The sequence below is a fragment of the Cupressus sempervirens genome, chromosome 3 (genome assembly GCF_028749045.1).
Source record: "Cupressus sempervirens isolate cs-2001-9-10 chromosome 3, ASM2874904v1, whole genome shotgun sequence".
Lineage (NCBI taxonomy): Eukaryota > Viridiplantae > Streptophyta > Pinopsida > Cupressales > Cupressaceae > Cupressus > Cupressus sempervirens.
In genome coordinates, this window is record NC_143120.1 from 892,082,429 (window position 1) to 892,099,339 (window position 16,911).

The window sequence follows — 16,911 nt, forward strand, 5'->3', positions numbered from 1 at the left end:
CTTCTACCATGTAGAAAAATGCAAGAATTTACTAGGGATTGAAGTTAGAAACTACTAGAGAAATAATGAATGAATTATACGTAAGGATTTGAATCCTGCTCTTCCTCCTATTAAATAAAATCCAAATTCCTATTTTACAAGGCTGAGTCTTAATGTTAATATGTTCTGCAATCACAATTTTGATAGAAGGTTGGTCAAGGATCAGTCCAAGTTGGTCAAGGTGCCTGAGTGGTATTAAAATATCATGCAAGGTTGCAAATTAATTAAACATGTAAATTGTAATCCTTTTGGACCTATATATGGTGTCAAATAGGCATGAGTTAGCAAATAGAAGCAAATTGTCAAAAATGTGTAAAAAATGTAAAGTTGTAAAAAAAATGTTGTCAACATTTTTTACAAAATGATAGTTTTGTAGAAGATGGAAGGTCAACCATCTTGGATGAACTCTTTAGGGATTTGAAAGGTCTTCTATTACATAAGAAATTAATCTCATGAAGAAAATATAGAAGGAGATATAGAGAAGAAAGGTGAAGGGTATGGTGTGTGTGGTTCTATATAATAAAAGTGAGCTTTTTTTAATGAAAATCTACTTGTGAATTGGTATTTAACTACAGTCCTAATCTCTTCTCCCTGATCTCATGGTTGTGATGATTCTTAAGTTTCAAATATAGTGAAATGGAGGATAGAACTAATTCTAATGTTAAATGGATACCTAGTATCAATGGAGTTATTACTGAGGTTGACCTCAATACTCACTGTGTAAATAGTAAATTCTACACAGTTTCTAGTAAAAGTGCCATAGTGATTGCATGCTTTCTTTGTGTAGAGATTAAGGAAGGTTTTGTTGGGTGAAATTTTCCTCTCATGTGTCTACACCATAAACCTAATTCCTATAAGGAATGGACCAAGAATTAATGAATATTTTTTGTTACATAGAAAATATAGTGAATTAGCATCCAAGAAATATGACACAGGCTCAAGTATAATCTGCATGCTATTTGGAGGGTTACAGTCATTCATGGGATGTTGAAGAACCCTTTGGAAGAGTAGACTAGGCAAGATACAGGAACATAAAAACATCACATTTTAAAGCCACAAGGTGAAAGGATTTCAAGTCAAAAACTCATGAATCATAAGCTACAGAGTGGCACTAGTTCAAATCTTGAGCCGATTCACAAAAATAACAAATAACAATCACACTTTTAGGTCAAAAGTCAAAAAAAATTCATGATGAAAAAGCCACCATCAACATATAAAATTCCTTACCTTCAACATCTATAAAAATCTTCCTAAAGCCTCCCTCCTGTGCACCCGCACTTTGTTGTGTGAATGAATAAAGATTCACTTTTCTTTTTTCTCTTTTATACCCCTAAAAACATCAAAATTTTGATGATAACTTGATTGTCATCAAAATTTTGACATTATCAGGATCATATTATTAAAAAAACCTAAAATTAACAAGCCAAATTGGCTTGCCATCAAAAATTTAGGTTGAAAATGACCCCCAAATGTACTAGTGAGTCATCAAATACTATAAATTCAAAATAATTTATCCATTGAAATGAAAAAATAAATTTATAACACTAAAGAATGCAAAATTCTACCCCAAATCAAAAAATATTGCGTTAAAAAGATCTCAAAATTACCAAGTTATGGGGTTTCAAAAATCACCTCCAAGATCAAAACAACCAATGACAGAATGGTTCCAATATGTTCATCTAAATACTATTGATGCACTTCTAATGTAAAAGAAAAACATAAATTCAATGGTTTAGGTGTGTCAATGTAGAGAAAATAGCATAAAATAGACCAAAAAGTACCTATTACTTTTTTCATGCACTGGTATACTATCTTTATAGCATAAAAATGACCACATAACCTACCTCTAGGGTGTTAGAATAAAACCATAGACAAAAATAAAAATTACATGCAAATATAAACAATATTAGAATGTATTTAATTGCACATAAGAGAACACAAGACACCAAGATTTAATGTGGTTCACCCAATCCCTAGGCTATGTCCACCAAATAGAAAGTCTAATATTATTACGATCTAGTGATTACAACCTAATTACAATTCATAATCCCTTATAGCTCAATACCACCACAAGAAACAATTTTTGCATCACACATATTAAAAGATACCTAACCCTAAGCCCTTATATACAAGTATTTTTTGTCACTTTAGGGTTACAATATGTTGGTCATATCTCAGCCATACGTTGGCCACAACCCAAATCTCCCACTTGGGGATTGATCAGGATCCACACTTAACAATAATCTCCTAGTTGGAGACTGATCCTCTAGCTATACCACTACTCCATGAGGTTCCCACTAGATCAAACCACCAGAGAATCTATTGTTCTTTTATTCAATTCAGTCTAGAAGACCAACCAAAGCTGAAGAGAAGTTTAGCTTCTCCCTTCTCACTACCTTTGTAAACATATCTAATGGATTATCATTTGTATGTATCTTGTCCACCTTTAACTATCCATTATCCAAAATCGATTGAATGAAATGGTATGTGTTTTGTCTTTGAATGCAAAGAATAATTCTCTGCAAGATGAATGACACTCTGACTATCTGTAAAAAAATAATTATCCTTTTAAGGGTGTCCGAATTCTTTCAAGAAGAATTGAAGACATATCATCTCCTTGGTTGCCTCTATAGCAGCAACATACTCTTCCTCTATAGTGGATAAAGCATTAACCTTCTAAAATCAAGAAATCTATCTCACTTCTACCCCACCAACAGTAAATACATAACTTGTAGTACTCTTCCTAGTATAAATATCACCTACCAAATCTAAGTCAACATATATCCATGTAAATTAGTATTAGAGCTCCCAAAATGTAAACATTTACTAGATATTCCTCTCAAATATCTGAGATTTCATTTAACTGCAATCCAATGTTCAATCCCTAGATGACTCATATACCTGCTAATGACTCCCATTGCATGTGCAACATCTAGCCTTGTACATACCATAGATATCTTATCCTCCTCTTCTTGTGTCTTTGAACACATCTCCTTAGTTAACTTCAAATGACTAGGTAAAGGTGTGCTAACAACTCTAGCATTCTCCATAGAGAAACATTGCAACACCTTCACAATATAATTAGCTTAAGATAATTTCAATTTCATGTTCTTCCTATCTGTACAAATCTTCATACCAAGGATTTTTTTTTCTGCCCCCAAATCCTTCATAGCAAATGCATGTGCTAATTGGCATTTCAACCCCTTAATGTGATCCATGTTAAACCCAGCTATAAGCATATCATCAATATATAAACATAAAATAATATAGTTTTCATCATCCAACCTCTTAAAATAAATACAATGACATGAATGAAACCTACTATATCCATGCTCATGCATGAAAATTTCAAAATTTAGATACCATTGCCAAGGTGTTTACTTCAAGCCATATAAACTTTTCTTCAATCTACACACTAAGTTTTACTTGCCTTTGACCTCATATCCCTATGGTTTTTCCATATATATCTCTTCATCCAAATCACCATGAAGGAAAGGTTTTTTTAATAGCAAGCTACTCCAAATGCAAATCTTTAATAGCCATGATACTTAAAATAGTATGGATAGAAGTCATTTTTACAATCAAAGAGAATATCTCATAAAAATCAATGCCTTTTTTCTGTGCAAATTTTTTTACAACAAACCTGGCTTTAAATATTTTCTTACCTCCATCCTCTTCTTTCATCTTGTAAACTCATTTATTATGTAAAGCCTGTTACCTATAGGCAACTTGCGTAAATCCCAAGTCTTATTTTTAGCAAGGAGTCCATTTCGCTTTCCATAGCAGACTCCCACTAAGTTTTAGTATCTACCTACATAGCTTCATCATAACATTCAAACTCACCAATATTTGTTAGTAAAATAGAGTAAAAAGAAGGATAAATTCTTTTTGGAGGTCTACTTAGCCTTGTTGATTGTCTAACATTCACTAGGGTGTTTGGTATTTGTTGTTGCAGTTGTTGTAGATTCATGTAATTATTTTTCTTTGCCAGTTTCATTACAAATGGTATTAGAGCTATGGTTTTAATGTTGTAACCCTAAATTAAATCCATGGGAATGCATGAGAGGATAAAAGAAAAGGCAAGATATATGGGTTTCATAGGTTGTTAGTTGTAGATCTAAGGGTTTTGGGTTTGCTATTATGATAGGATGTTGGTAGATTTTGGGCATGTGAAATTTTTGGTAAAATGGCTTTTTTTTGACGTTTTATTTAATTGAGGTTTTTAGGGGCTGGCTTGGAGAAGTGACCTCCTAGGTAAAAACAAACCTCACGATGGGATTCAAGTCAATGTTTCCATAAATTTTGATATATTTAATACCCTAGTTTGGCCATGCTCAGAAGAAATGGAAGATTGTGTTTTTTAGTTTCAACCGGTGATGGCCATCAAATTTAATCCTATTAGAATTTTTTGTAACAAAAATAATAATAATAAAACCATACTAAAAATGGTAAAAAGACTATCTTAGTAAAATGGCCATAACATTCTATCAGGATATTAGATTTTAGACTTTGTATAGGTGTTGGAAAGATAATTTAAAGAACTACAACTTGGTGTAGGTTTAGTTCTATGATTTTGATATTTTCTTAGGTTCTAAGAGCCTAAAAGTTAGATGTTATTAATTTCAGCACAGATTAGGGAATAACTTGGGCATACGAAGTTAGATTTTAGACTTTGAGTAGTCAACAGAAAGCTCTTGGAAAGCTCTTAGAAATCTCTACACATTGATTCAGATTTGGTGTAGGTTTGGCATGATTTATTTGGTGATATATTGATTTAAATTTTTTATGATATATATTGGCTATGGTAGCATTGTGAGTTTATGACATTGTATGTTTGGAGATTTAAAATTTGATGTCATTGTATTCTTAGTTCATATTTTAGATTTGTCTCGTGGTGATATGATTATCAATGTTTGGTTTGGATATGTATGATGACCTATTGGGTCTACAATTTGTGCAATGTTGTAAGTAGTCTATACTTATAGGTTGTATTTATAGCTTGATTATGGGATGTCTTTGCCCATTGATCTTTCATTATGGATGCATATTTAGATTGGTGGCTTGGATTTGGGTTGTCTATGCCTTGAGTCACATGATTTGTTGATTTTCCTTCATGTAGAAGGGATGAGATGTTGTTACCAAGTATAGTCATGGTGAGGTATTATGGTTGACTATTTTATGCTGACCAGTTGGACATATTGAGAGTCAAATGTTTGGTTCATGGATGTCATCATGGTGCCATGGATTTTGGCATGACATGATTGGATATATAGGTACATCCTTGCTGTTCATTGGTTTGGATTCCTAATTTGGTTATGGTGGTATATCTTCTTCGTTGAGGATCATGGTTATTTAGTTTCTTTTAAGGAGCTCATGATGTGCACTTTGAGTTCTTTGATGGTTTGATACCTCAGTTGATTCCAATGGTTAGAGGATGATTTTTTCATCATGATGTCATGGATAGCTTGGATACATGATTTAGTAGGAGCTTGTGACGGTGATGAGGTGACAGTGCTAGATTATTTCCTGGTTTAGTTTGGAGATCTTGGTTTCACTTGGTATTGACACTTTGGTTATGTGTATAGACCTAGAGAATCTTCATGTAGGAGATGGGTTTTATGATGCCATGGGTGACTTAGTACTGAGTGGGAGTTATTGGCATTGATATATATATTTATTGAGTGTTTTTAAGTATTGGAGGTCTATCTTAGATCCTATTGTTGTAGAAGCATTTTTTATATTTGCATGGTGCACTTGTTATCTTCATGGTATGTGGAGATGGTTTTCTTCATGGTGTGTGGAGATGGTTGCATCTTGAGGATGCATAGGGTTCTTGGTAAAGGTGTGGTTTATGCTTCCATTTGACATGTTATCCTTAGTGTGAGGATGGTTTCATTATTATTTCATAGTGTATTCTTGATACACATTTAGAGTTTTGACATGTTATAGTATATTCATATGGATCATGTTATCTCTTTGGTTGAGATGGTTAGATCATGTTCTCATGTTTATGTTCCTCAGGCCATGGTTGGATCTTTGACAATGATCTTGGTTTACTTTCTTAGTATTGAGTACATTGATCATAAGTTGGATACTTCATGATATTGTTATGTTGCATTTGGAGTTGGCATGGATTGATTGGTTATAGGTTCTCATGGATACTTAGAGATAGCAATGATGTTGATTTGTCTTGGATTAGAGAATTATTTGCTAGGATAATTATTTGGTTTCAATAGGAATTTCAAGGGGCATTCACCTGATATAGACTTGAGAGGAGATTTTTCTTAAATGAGTCTTTGTTGGAGACTTGGATATCTTGATAAGTATTCCCATTCCCCACTCTTGGTCTACTCATTGGTTTGCTACTTGAGAGGTATAGCCCATTATTTCTATCAGGTGCATTATGTTTATGCTTGTCTTTGATGGATATGGATCTTGAGCTATGGTACATGAGTTAGTTCTAGAGGGTTTATTTGAAAGATGTTTTAGCATTTTTTATCTCCATTTTCATATGTTGTTATGTTGGTTTTGTTTGGGAGATGGTTTTATATTGAGCATATTCCTTGAATTAGGAATAGTTTATGAGTTTTATCTTCTTGTGAGAGGCTTACATCCATGATTATTTATATGATATGGTTTATGTTTTTTTGAGGCTTCTTGGTTAGGGTTTTATGGAGGAGATCATACTTGCATAGTTTAAATTTAGAGGTGTGTGTAGAAGGACATGATACAAGTTATAATTTGTATTGTTTCTCTTTAGTCTTGGTTATCTTCCTGGATGTTTGATTTTACTTACATTGGTTTTTAGATTGGTTAGAGATTGTGATCACTAGTTAGTGCTCATGTATGTCATGTGAGAGATGACATGGTTATTTATTTATCTCTTTCCTCTTTTGGTTGTGGAGAGCTTGGGAGACTGTTGGAGATTTTTTATAAGAGTTTTTCTTGCAGGTTATTGGTTTATGTGTTGTGGATGTCCTTGAGGCTACATGGATTCACTTCTTTGAGATGTTGTGAGTGGACTGGTTATAGTTTTAACATTATCTTTTGCAATGGGAGATTCTTGGTATATATGTGATAGGTATTGCTCTTGAGGCTTGTGATTGCAGGTTGCAGATTGGATATGTTGATAATGTGAGATTCACGTGGTATACCTATGGAGGTATGGATAGTTGGATGGGTTTGGCACTTTTTGTGGATGCTATATCAACTATGGATATTTTGACAACTATGGACACATGTGATTATGTTTAAATAAAGTTTTTTTGCTTGGTATTTTAGTTGGTACAAGATTTTATGATCTTCTAATGTGATAAGTTGGGTGGATTTCTCTTTGGATGGCTTCTATGTATGTTCGATGGTAGTCACATAATAGGAGGTGAGATCATTCATGTTTGAGATGTTGGTTACTTTGATTTTGTTGTAGGTACTAGGATGGAGCACATGTATTTTGATCAATGATGGTGGATGTGCTAAGAGGGATTATTCCCTTGTTCATTTATGTGTCTATAGATTGACCCTATGTAATGTATACAAGTGGGAGATTGTTGAAATAATGGGTGTTGTACAAATTGTATAATATTGTTATATTATTTTATTTTATTTTATTATGTAATGTTGCACCTAGATGAATGTGCAACATGTAAATATTTCCATGGGATATACTTCATGAGTTATACTATAACATTGTGATAATATTTCATATAATTATTTAATATTGGGGGAAATCATTAAATTTCTAATATAAAATGTGGCATAAATGGGTTAGGTAGCACATGGTTTATGTAATACCACTTGGTGGTTTTGTGTGACTTACTACTATACAAGCAGCCACAAGGGTAGTTGTAGACACAAGGGAAAAAAGGTAAAAAGGAAAGAGTCCAGCAAGACAAGGCTTGACAGGTTAGCCAAGGGAGCATTTCTAAAGGCTGGAAGCATGGCATGGGTTGTGTGGATTCATGCTTGTTCACATGGATTTTTTTCTTGTGGCTATGGCATTAAAGGCTTCCATGGTCGTATTGTAATGGTGTCTTTGTTGAATAATACATGGTGATGGATGTTTTTGACGGATGGTTTTTTTCCTCAATGAGGGTTTCCCTAGGGTATATCTTGTGTTACAATTTTTGTGGGCATGTTATCTATTCTCTTGCATGTGGATTTCAATTGCATATTTATTTTAGATCTATTACGGGTTATGTGGGAATGGTTATATTCTTTGTTGAAATTTTCCTTACAAGTTCAATATACATAATATCTAAATACATTGAATTGCACATAAAACCATGATTTAATGTGGTTCACCCAATCCTTGGGCTACATCCACCAAACAACAAGTCCAATATTATTACGATCCAATAATTACAACTTGATTACAAGCTGTAATCCCTTACATCTCCATATCACTACAAGAAAAAAATTTTGGATCACACATATTCAAAGATACCTAAACCTAAGTCCTTTTATACAAGTATTTTTTACCACTTTAGGGCTAAAACATGTAATTTTTTCCCAAAGAATTATGAAGTATGTACAGTACTTCCCTGATTAGTCACCACAAACTGACATAGGCCCCACCCACATGGAAAATTGGGATTGAGTTCAACAAATGCATTAACGCATGAGCCTCCTTTAGCAAGAGAGCTCCAAATTTTCATAGTGTACAAGTTAGAGGAAAATATGGATAAGGAACACAAAAATCAATCCTAATTGCAAACAATTTTTTAAAAATTCTTGTATAGACACTCAAATTAAGAAATGGATAAAATAAATGTCACAATTCCATACATCTAAAGAAAATAACTAATGTGAGAAAGGACTTGCTACAATGGTGAGCCAGTCAATAATAAGGCAATTCAATAGATATAGTTATCAGTCAAGTTGAAAATTCCTTTGATTGTACTAATTAATTTCTTCTTGTATTTGAAAAATATGGATGTGACTTGATTCATGTATTGTCTAAAATGTTAAAAGTCCATTTCTTGGAGGCAACCTAAAGTTTATAGAAAAGTGTCATGTAAAAAATTGTTGACTTCCAAAATGAAAGGATTCAGAGTACATGTGGAGGAATTTGGATTTTCAATGTGTTGTATGTGTTGTACTAGGACACAAAGTATCTACCAAGGGATGAGAAATATGTTGGAAATATAGTAGGAAAAGTAAACTTTGAGAGGGGGATGAATTTGTACTTAAAAACTCAACCTTAAAATCATTCTCCACACATCCATCTCACAATCTATGCATGTAAACTAAAATACCAAATTAAGCAAATACATCCATAGAATGAAAGTAAATAAACATTCAACACATGTATGACACAAGATATTTGGTTACTCATAAACCCTCCAATGAGAAGGTAAAACTGGGGTGGGGATGACACCCACAAATCTCCATTACTATAGTAATAAAGTGTATCTAAAGAAGGTTACAATGTTTGTTCATGAAACATGATATACCCTATTAAAGGTTTACAAGACTGTTAGATCTTACCCCGTTAAAGGATTTCAACACCCTTTTAGAAGTGTGCCTGATAAAAGGGCTTTAACTTACAATGAAGTAACCACCCTATTAAAAGATTTCCAATAGCCTGTCAAGACTACTATGTTAAGAGATTTAACTAATTCACCTATTAGAATATCTTAGCAATGATCTTGTGGTTAGCACTCTACTACTAGATAATAGATCACCTCTTTTATGATGTGTACTTGATCCTCATTGATCAGATGTATCTTTGTTGTCTTCTAATTCCTTTCCATTGTTCTCCTCTAACTAATTTTGTAATGTATCTCAAATCACAAGTCCTTAGTCACCATGAATGCTCTATTTGTGCATGCAAACTTCTCTCATTTATCCTTCTACATTCATAAAAATTTTAGGGTTTATCCTCCTTAAGAATGCCTAGGTTACTTTGGGTTAGGTATGAATCAACAATTGTGATTCACCCATATTGGCGCTTAATCCTTCCCTTTTTTTTATTGGCTGCATGTATTGCATAGGGATTCTCAATAGAGATTTGTCCTTATCATCTGAGATCACAAAACAATCCTTAAGTCAGCTCCAAAATGGTTTACATAGTAGTTTATGTCATTACAAAAAACTATGTCAAAATTGTATTACTTGGCACTTGAAGTCCTTGATGCTCGGCATCAATTGCAACTTCCATGTTGTAATGTGGCCTTTGAATGACTTGATTGTTGACATATCAGTCAAGTTTGTTATTAGTGAGAGACACTTATTCATATTGTAAGTATCTACCGAGCATATTTTACAGTTAATAGTGTTAACCAAGCATTTTAGTTGTTACCAAGTTCTATAGTTGCTATCAAGTCCTTTGGAAAAAATTTAGTATTTACCAAGTAGTTATAGTTATTGTGAAGATCAGCAATGTAAACTGAGCATCTCAATGTATGTCGAGTTTACCAGTGTAAACTAAGTTGTGTAGTGCTTACTGAGTTTGCAATTGATGTGATACAAGTCCAGTGTTAACTGAGCTACTTAGAGTTAACCAAGTAATTCAGTTTATACCAAGCTTGAAGTGATATTATTTATCAAGCTATGTAGTGTAAACCAATTGATTCAATTTATATGACGAGTTTCATAGTATTCACTGAGTCACTAGTGTAGACCAAGTTCAAGACTAATTGGATGTGATCAATATGGATAGAGCTTCTACATCTAATGAGTACATGAAAATGCTAAGCACTGATAATGGATGCCAAGTATCAAAACCTCATTCACTCATTCTTTCAAACTTGAGTGTCTACATTTGAGCTGACTTTATAATATTTGTGTAAACTTGTACTATGGCTAACTTTGTAATTGTATAATTGGATTGCTATATATGTAATGTATTGTATCACGTCCAATATATGTATGGAATCAATAAGGAAGTAATGTAATCATCATAGAAGAGTAGAAAAGAGAAAATTATAAAGGCTACAACAGTATAAGGAGCAGCAAAGATTCATCTATCATAGCAAGGTGATTCATACACATAAAGGAATCTCATCCAGTAAACCAAGTTACAAATTAGAGATTAGCTACTATTTCATCCTAACATGTGGATTAGTCAAATCCTTTAACAAGGTAGACCTAACAGTCTTATCTAAATCTCTTTATTGAGTGCATACTTCATTGTATGTTTGTAAATTCTTTAACAAGGTGGACCTAGTAGTCCTTATTTCTCCTAACAGGGAAGATCACCAAAACTTATCAATTTAAGCCTTAACAAGCCAACTTTATACTACAGTACTAAAGCTTGTGGGTATCATCGCCACCCTAGTTTTACTTTCTATTTGGAAGGTTTATAGGTCACCAAATCTATGTGTCAAAGTGTTATGTATACTTTCATGTTTTCATTTTCTTATGCATATATGTGAAGGATTAAAAGCTAATTGATTTGAAAGTTTTAGAAGTTACTGATTCACCCATCCCCTCTTAGTAACTTAGCCTTTAAGAATATTTGTAAAAATTGGTATCAAAGCTTAGTTATTCTTAGAGAAAAGTTTGACAGCTTGAGAAAAGATCAAAGGACATGGAGATATTTAGACTTGACAAGGCTATTAACAATGAGAAGCTAGATATGGAAATGGCTATTGCCCAACTCAAGAAAGCAAAGGAGAAACTCTCTCAATATTTGAAAAGAAGAAAAGATCTTACAATTTAAATGAATGATCATCTCTATATTGAAGAAAGAATTGAAGACTTTCATTTAGCAAGTAGCTCAGATGAAGCAAATGAAGAAATCAAAGAACTCTTGGAAAAGAATGGTTCTCTACAAGAAGATGTAAGGAGGCTAAGAAGAGAACAAGAAATTCAGTCAATAAGGTTATGTGAAGTCATGAAAGAGAAAAACAAGAAAAGCATAAATGAAAGGAAAAGATAATGAAATTCAACATCTATCCATTTAGCAAACTAACTTCATTAATCAGCTCACCAATGCAAATGAAGAAATCATGAACCTAAGATCTGAAAATGAAAGATTGTAGAATGACCTAAACTCTAAAAGACAAATCAATGAAAGAATGATGAAATTCCAAGAAAACATGAATTAGTTGAATGAGAAAAATCTCTATAGACAAAAGGGAAAAGAAGGAATTGGATATAAAAAAGAAGGAGAATCATCCAAGAAAGTAGCTCAAAAGAATCAAAGACCTACTTGTAGTCACTGTGGTAAGATAGGTCATACATAAAATAAATGTTGGAGCAATGGGGAAAAAAAATTCAATGGAAAATGTTACAATTGTAATCAACATGGTCATAGAGAAAATGAATGTAAAGAGAAACCAAGATTTGAAGGAAAATGTCACAAATGTAAGAAACATGGACTTAAGTCATTAGAATGCAAAACCAAGACATTGAATCTAGTGGAACAAATTGTGAAAGCTATATTTGGTTAGGACTACAACACCTAGTGAAGATGTTGTTACTGTGGAGAATTTGGACACATTGGAATAAATTGTGTAAGGCATCACATGAGAAAAAGATATATTGCGAAAAGATGTTTTATCTGTACAGAACTTGGTCATCTTGCCAAGAACTGTATGAACACCGATAGAATTAAAGATGAAAAGAAGGAAAAAGCTAATAACATCCAAAAATAGATGAGATAGTAATGGGTTCCAAAGTCTACCAAGAATGAAAGTCCAAAGAATGATGAACAAGTCACTCAAGAATTGGGTGGCTCCACAATTTCTACTTGATTTCTCAAAGGAGAACTAGAACTAGGCTACAAAAAGAAGACATCCAAATAAGTTCCAGTCGAAAGGACAAAAGATCCATATTAGTATTCAAGATATAAAGGGATCACCAAGTGAAAGGGTACCAATTACTATTGAGTTACTTTCCTTACTAACTAAAGTCGAGTCACAGACTCTACCAAGCAAGGTTAGGAGTAACTAAATTTCATGTGGTTACTGAATGATGGAAGACTCTACCAAGTAATCAATGCAAGAAAAGTGGATGGCAGTCTATCACTTTGATCTACCATTCATACCAAGCATTTATGGCAAAATTTTGATAAAAGGAATGAAATTGAAGTCATTGTTACCATGAAAATTTCAAGAGCTATTATGTAGTGTGATCTTCAAGAGCACCCAAGCAAATTGAGTGAATTGTTGTCGAAAGATTTTGAATTCTCTCAAACTCTATCGAGTGAAGATTGCATCTAGCAGTAGCAAGGAAAAGCAAGGTTCTAACATGTAGGTTCATGGTGTAGAATGGAAAGCTCTAGACTTCAAGGGAACTCCTACAATTGCTGAAACCCTAGATCTGAGTGGAGTGCAGTCACAAATCCCTTGAAAGGTACTATTGATTAATGACATTCGCTCTCATTTTAAATGTGTGATTCAAGAAATTGGTACATTGGAAATGGACGAAGCCCTAGAAAAGTTGTGTATAAATGGCATCTTGAAACCCAAGCATCAACACCTTGAGACTAAAGGGTTAACCCACATTCCTCACATGCCCCATGAATTCCAAGTAAAATGGATTAGGTTTATTCTTAGTCAGGTGCACAATGGAAAGTTATGGTTGGAACAATCAATTTTAATCATGAAAAAGATGATTCATAGAATCACTAGTCTACCAATGTTAGCTAAAGCTAAGATGACCAAAACCCAAGGTCAAGTTGAACTAGAGAAGAAAACCCTAGTAGAATGGGATGATAGAGGCATGAAGATAAGAAGTGTCACTAACATGGAATTAAATTTTGGTATTCATATCATTGCACATAAGATCTACAGTTCAAGAAGGTTGAATTGTGTATCGTGCGAAGCAATTGACCTTGCGTATAAGGTAGTCAAGAATAACCTTTCTCTTGACCTTGTCGATCTATTATTAAATCAATTCAACAAGAACATGGAGAGCATAAAGACATCAAAGAATAACCCATGTAAGCTTGGCTCTCTATTGACATGTGTATTCTTTTATGTTCAAAAATTCTTCCCTTCAAAAGGTTCAATTGTATGGAGAAAAGATGTGCTAGTACTCTACTAGATTAATGAGTTCATTGCTAAGATGGGAGAGAATTATAATAGTATCATGGATAACTATTTTGATGCATTTAAAGAGAAAATGAATAATAGATTTAGGATTCCAAGGAAACTAGTTAAATATTAAAGGGATGATGTGTGTTTCATGGTAGATAATGATAATGTATACATTCAGACAGTCAGGCCTAGAATCGCATGGGTGGAACCTCTTGGATATGAGGTTAATATAGATGAGACTAAGGATATAATTGAGGCACTTGTAAATGAACCAATTTATCCCAAGGCTGTATATTTTTCTACATATGATCAAGCCAAAGCTAGGATAGAACTAGAGATCAAGCTCCCTCAAGCAGTAAATAAAGGCAAGAAAAGAATTGCCAAGTTGAAAACTAGTTCTACTCTTTTGTTGACCAAGGGAAAAGGTGAGGATGAAGAAGCAAAGGATGAGGAAGAATCACAGGAAGAGGAGTCACTAAAGAACAAGGGCAAGGTAATCATTACCAAGCCTACCAAGACATCCATTGTTGTGTTTACCAGAAGATTCTCAAAGAAGAAAGCTAATAAGGAAGGAGGAGATATAATATTTAGAAAACCTCCACCCAACTTCCAAGATAGACTAAAAGAACTACAAGAAGGGGTTGGTATAACAAATTTTAAAGAATTAAAGTTTGAAATTAGGACCCAGGAAGAACAAAAGCAAATTGAAGATCTGGTACTAGATAAAATGGGTAAGTGGAAATACTCACCTAATCAGCTTACTTCTCATATTCCTAATATTTTAATGGATAAGATTAAGCCAAGATGGGAATTTTCCATGCAAATTTTTAAAGACATTTATGCTCAAACCCTGAGGCAATTTATTCCAAGCTTAACAGACAATGAGATAAAGGAATCCTTAAAGAAAAATGAAGAGAAAGTAACTTTGAAATTTAACATTTTTCTAGTTCTGATGAAAGACATTGAGCATGTTGTAAGAAATGCAACAAATACATGGAAGAATGTCTATCTTCTTCATAAACTAAGTGATTTTTTTGTTGATTTGAAAGATGATGATGATGATGATGATAAAGAAGAGAAGGATGAAGAAGGAAATGATGAAGAAACAACACATTTTGATAATATTGACTATGAAGAGGAACAAGAGCAAGAGGATACCAAGGAAGGAACACCGGATGATGAGGAAACTAATCCAGTTAAGATTGTTGTAGTAGTTATTGCCTCACTTCCTCACTCTCCAAGAAAAATAGTAAAAGCACGGAGACAACCTAAATAGGATTGATTGTGACTACTATTGACAACACAAACATCCAATCAATCTTTGCACCAATTCAACTAAGCACATCATTAACTAAAGTATCAAGTACTTCATCTACTAAGTTGTAGATTCTTCCCTCTTCTAGAGTGCTGGACACATCAATTTTGTCCACTATAGGTATTTCTACTAGTGTTTCTACAATAAGTGTGGTATCAATTTTTGTGACAAGTCCTATTATGTCTACTATTGTTCTCATTCCTAGTAAGCAAGAAATAAGTGCAAAGATAGTTGAGACCAAGCCTCAACTAAGCACAAAATTTTTGGGCCAAGGAAAATAAAAGGAGGAGGAAATAGACCTTGATGAGGATATAGTTATCCCAAATTGGGACATATCCAAACTCAATCTAGATCAAATGAAGACATTTGGTGAACTTATCCAAAAGAAAGCCAAGTAGATAAGGCTAAGAGAAGAAAGAGACAAAGAATTTAAAATCATTGAGGATGCCAAGAATATTTTGGTAGAGTCTATAGGTATAGAGATTGATTCCTCTCAACCAATTTTGTATCAACTAGCAGAGGCAGTCTAGAAGATCAATAAAGATTCAGATGGATAGGATAAATTATTATAGAAGGTAGAGAAGAAGTTTGAAAATAAGGTGTTAGGGCACATTTCTCAAAAAATTACCATCTACCAAGTAGAACTCTCTACCAGTTTGGGTTCTCTAGAAACCTCTTGTACTAATGTATCATCACTTTTTGGTAAGTTATGTGATGTTTCAAATTTCACTAAGGAAATAAAGGAAAAATTGTCCAAGATCGATGAAGATCTCAAGGCAAGTTCTTAGTAGTTGTAACTTGACCCTAATTCAAGCTTTTCTCATTTCAAGAAGATTAGATTTCTAATAGATATGTAGGTAGAATTTCTTAGAGAAGCAAGAATTAGATCTACATTGGTAGATATCAAAAATATGATTCTCCCTAACATAAATGCACTGTAGAAGCATATTTCTTATTTAAAAACTGTCATCCATGATAACAAATTCTCATAGCAGACCACATGATTGACTTGTTAGCAGAAGTGTAGATTGCACTACATACATGTAAGGTCTTGCAGGACAATTGGGACAAAACTTTGGCTATCATACTCAAGGTACATTAAAACTTTTTGTCTCATTTTGGCATTAATATGTAAATATATAGAATACGTCTTTGGCATTATTGTCAAAAAGGGGAAGAAGATATGAGAATGATGAGTTATAGGGGAGAAAGATGTAAGAATTGATACATAAGCTGAAAAACAATGGGGGATAAAGATGTAAAAGAAGAATGTATAGCAAGTGTATATTGTATATAGAAAGGAGATGTATTCAGATGTAAAATATACTATATAAGAGCCTTACCATGTATAGATATATATTTTACAAAATCAATTTTGAAAAAATCTCAAAAACAGTATACTCTACCAAGCTAGAATCACAAGCTGATGGATAAAGGTATTCAGGAAACTTTTTTAATTCAATTTTGGATGATAGGTGTTTTTGTCACTAATGCCAAAGGGGGACATTGTTGGCATGTCAGTCAAGTTTGTTATTAGTGACATACACTTATTCAGATTGCAAGTATCTACCA